The sequence below is a fragment of the Nannospalax galili genome, unplaced genomic scaffold, assembly GCF_000622305.1.
Source record: "Nannospalax galili isolate Female #2095 unplaced genomic scaffold, S.galili_v1.0 scaffold511, whole genome shotgun sequence".
Taxonomy (NCBI): domain Eukaryota; kingdom Metazoa; phylum Chordata; class Mammalia; order Rodentia; family Spalacidae; genus Nannospalax; species Nannospalax galili.
Window position 1 is genome coordinate 3,092,179 of NW_008331831.1, and position 4,481 is coordinate 3,096,659.

General features: G+C 43.1%; 1 non-coding gene across 1 annotated transcript; it reads right to left on the minus strand.

Annotated features, from left to right (window-relative positions):
* Window positions 1–1,785: 1,785 nt before the first annotated feature.
* Window positions 1,786–1,891, minus strand: LOC115069249. The gene has a single exon (XR_003848522.1). It is a non-coding gene; the product is annotated as a U6 spliceosomal RNA (small nuclear RNA).
* Window positions 1,892–4,481: the final 2,590 nt, after the last annotated feature.

Below are 4,481 nucleotides of genomic sequence, written 5' to 3' on the forward strand. Positions count from 1 at the left end.
TTAATTTTAAATGCAATCATTGCATGCATTTTACTTTTTGTACAGTCTCATTATTATTCTTTTTTTTTTTTTTCGTTTTTTTGGGACAGGGTCTCCCTGTAGCCCCAGCTGTGTAGACCATGTAATCTCCCACCATGCATCATGGAATTCAACTTTTCCCGTTTCCAGGCCCCTGATATGAAGCGAGTTCATAACTTCCCTGGGCTTCTTATTGCCCACCTGTAGCATGGGGGATAGAAACGACAGCTGTGCCTGGTATTGTTGGGGTGGCGGACGACTGAGAATTAAACAATAAAGTCAATGCAGGGCCTGTACGCAGGGACTCCTCAAGGTGAGTCACGGCTACTGAACCACCTCTAATGTCACCACAGTCAAGCCACCAACAGCCAGAAAAGAGTCATCCTCTTCCTCTTAAAAGGAAGAATTCCTGGAGAGGCTGAGTTGACGAAATGCACCAACAGGCATCCCACCATCTTTCCCCTGGTCCACAGGGCCATTGTTACACGTAACATTAGACAGGCCCAGGTATCTGACCCATGACCTAGCTAGAAACATCCTGCCAGGCTCCTTGGAAGTTCTTAGCAGACCCATCGATCACCTTCATTTACAGAGAAGCCACCATGTACCTGGCAGGCACCAGGGCTTCCCTGAACTTTCCTGGGCTAGTCTCACTGTAACCTTATAGTCTCCAAAGGAAACACAGAGTTGGCAGTAGTAAAGTGGGGCAAAAATCATAGAAAGAGGCTGATATGTGACTAGCCACTGGTTCCTACCATCAGATTTCTCCAAAAACCAGTCACATGACCAAAGCAATCATTTAAGAGTAAGGCTCACATTTCCAGGCTATCTCCAGAAGTTTCAGCTGACAGCTTAGATGTTCATTATAGATGTTCACTTAGATGCTCCGTGTGAGGCTTCAAGAGGGAGCTCAAACTGGATGACTTACTGAACATCTGGCTTGTTCCACAGACTCCGGCATGGACACCAAGTACATGTCACAGCTACCAGGACAGTGGGTATTTCCTTCCTTCACATACAAACAAGAGGATTAAATGTCCATCTCTGTCAAGAGCCTGGAGGGTGCTGAACCTCCAAAAGCATTTGAAGTCACAAACAGACAAATCTGGCAATTACGCAAAGCAAAGGTGGCAGCCCCTGTCAGTGAACACCAAGATGGAACCATTGGTCCCACAGAAGTTCACTGGTCCCAGTCTGTTCCTGCATCAGGCATTAGGCACACTTTGAAAGCGGTCATCTCAGCAGCTCTGATGTACCATGGCAAGCAGTAAGCCAGCTCCTGAAGTTCTCTCTACCTTGTCCTCTCTTTTTTCAAACATTTTGTTATTTTATGTGTATGAGTATATTGTCTGCATGTGTGTAAATACACCTGTGTTGTACAATGCCTATGGAGGTCAGAAGAGGGCATCAGAGCCCCTGGAACTGGAGTTATGGATGGCTTGTTAGATGTCATGTGGGTGCTGGGAATCAAACCCAGGTCCCATGGAAGAGCAGTCAGTGCTCTTAACCACTGAGTCATCTTTCCAACCCAAGAGTATATTATTAGACGAATTTTTTTTTTTTTTGTCATTGTTGAGGAAGGGTCTCCCTGTAGCCCCAGCTGGCCTGAAACTCACTATGTAGACCAGGCTGGACTTTAATTCACAGAGATCTGCCTGCCTCTGCCTCCCAAGTGCTGGGATTAAAAGCATGAGCCACCATGCCTGGCTTATTAGATGAATTTTAAGGTATCATCTGGCTTTAACATTTTATGATTAAATTTTTTTTCTTTCTTTTTTTTGCTTCAAAAATTTGCGTGTCACCCTTGCACAGGGGCCATGTGCATCCGCTCTGTATTGTTCCAATGTTAGTATATGTGCTGCAAAGCGAGCACAGGATTAAAATTTTTTTTATTTATTTTTATTTTTTATGTGTATGAATGTTTTGTCTGCATGTATGTAAGTACATCCATGTGTACAATGCCTTTGGAGGCCAGAAGAGAGTGTTGGAGCCCCTGGAACTGGAGTTATAGATGGTTGTTGGCTGCCATGTGGGTGTTGGGAATTGAACCCAGGTCCTCTGCAAGAGCAGCCAGTGCTATTAATTGCTGAGCCATCTTGCCAGTTCTTATTTTATGATGTTAAAAAGATTTATTTTGTTTTATTTGTGTGTGCCTGCTTGTATGTGTATCTACACGAGTGTGCACATACACATGTATATGTGTGGGTGGGTGGTGTACGTGTCATGTGTGGGCCAGAAGAAGGTGTTGGGTCCCTTGGAGCTGGAGTTACAGGTGTTGGCGGGGCACCTGGCTTGTTACATGGGTGTTGGGATCCAAACTCCAGTCTTCAAGGTAGTACAGCAAGTGATCTTAACCACTAATCCACCTCTCAGTCCATTTTTTATTTTGAAATGAACTTTTAGTTTGCTTTCTGTTGCTGTGATAAAACACTAACCGAAACCAACTTGGGAAGGAAAGGGTTTATTTTAACTTATGGTACAGTCCTTCATCAAGGGGAGCCAGGGCAGGAGCTCAAGGCAGGAGCTTGAAGCAAAGATCATGGAGGAATAAATGCTACTTACTGGTTTGCTTCCTCTGGCTTTCTCAGTTACCCCTCCTACAGCCCAGGCTCACCTTCCTAAGGTTGGCACCACCCAGACTGAGCTGAATCCTCCTACATTAATTAACAATAAAGAAAATGTCTCATAGACATGGCCACGGGACAATCTGATGAAGGAAATTCCTCAACCGAGGTTCTCTTCTCCCAGATGGCTCTAGTTTGCATCAAGTTGATAAAAACTAACCAGCACAGACTTTAGTCAGTTCAGTCTTGTTTCAACTTCAAATTCTTGCCTCCACCTCCCAAGTGCTAGGGTTACAAATATGTGCCACCTTCCAGGCCAGCTGGGACTACTGGGAGACCCTCTCTCAAAAATAGCACCCCCCCCAAGAAAAAAGTATGTGCCACCATGCTTGGTACATCTTATGATTCTTTGTTACTGGTTTATTTTAAAGAAGTAAAAGTAAATTCCTAAGGGGCTGGAGAGACGGCTCAGCAGTTCAGAGCACTGACTGCTCTTGCAGAGGACCTGGGTTCGATTCCTAGCACCCACATGGCGGCTAACAACCATTCATAACTCCAGTTCCAGGGAATCTGATACCTTTTTCTATCCTCCAGCACTTATGCACATGCAGGCAATATACTCATACACATAAAAATAAAATAAAAAATAAATTAAAAAAATAAGTAAAAAGTAAATCCCCGAAATAGGGTAGCATTCTTGAAAATCTAGTTTTTGAAGACGTTCATTCACTGTTCAGCAAGATGGATCTTCTTTGTTTACCTAACAGCTGAGGATTTACCATGATAATTTTAAGCATTTACAAAATTTTAGCATAGTGTTCCCATCTTGTCAGTAAATATTTATACATAGACTACCTTGCTTCAACAAACTAATTTTTTCCTGGTTTTTCAGTTTTATGGAAATGTGAGAGGATCAAATAACAAAAGCAAACACTAACATCTAAGCAAAGGCAAATAGTAATGTCTTCTCCACCCACAGGTTAGTCAAAGCAGGGACTTATTTGTTTTTTTGAGACACGGTCTTTTGTAGTCCAGACTGGCCACCAACTCTCTATGCAGCCAAGAATCAAGGACTTTTCCCAATAGTAGAGATATTTGGTTGTCTTTAGTAGAGATATTTGGTTGCCTTGAACAATGAAGCACATTGGTTCATAATACTTTTGGTTCAAACTTTAAGTTCTACATTAAAAAGTGAGCCACCCGTTTGCACATGGTTAGTACTAACTGGACTCAGGGACTATTCATAATAATAGCATTGAAAAAAAAAAAGCAAGACATTAAGTTGGGAGGGAGACAGTTTGGTGGATTTGGGGGGGCAAAGGATTGGAGGGAGGTAGTGGGGGGGTGATAAAATCAATTTTCAAAGGAGTAATAAAATTATTATTATTAAAGAAAGTGATCTGGTGACCACAGAAAGTACTTTGAACCCCCCCCCCCCAAAAAAAATTATGACTTCCTCCATGGGGGAAGTCATAATTTATCCCATTCGCTCCTCAAACTCTTTCCTGGTAGACTTCCAGAGTCTGAAATTCCACCAATCACTCAGTTAAACTCTACTGATCACTGTGCCACACCAATCATCCACTGAAGTCTGTTTCTACTCATGGGTCATCAGCCCACTGGCTCTTGGAAGCAGCCAGCTCATAACAGCTGTGGCTGCATGTTGAGGGTTGCGTGATGAGGGAGGCCAGGGAAGTCTCTGATCAGTGTCCTTAGTGGTTACACAGCACAGTGGTGTATGGGCACAGGGATCCCGAGGCAGTTTGTCCTATTTCATAACTTTGCCTCAGGCTTTCTTTGTGTGGCATGATTTGAAACAAACCAGCGAACTCTTTCTTTCTTTCTTTCTTTCTTTCTTTCTTTCTTTCTTTCTTTCTTTCTTTCTTTCTCTCTCTCTCT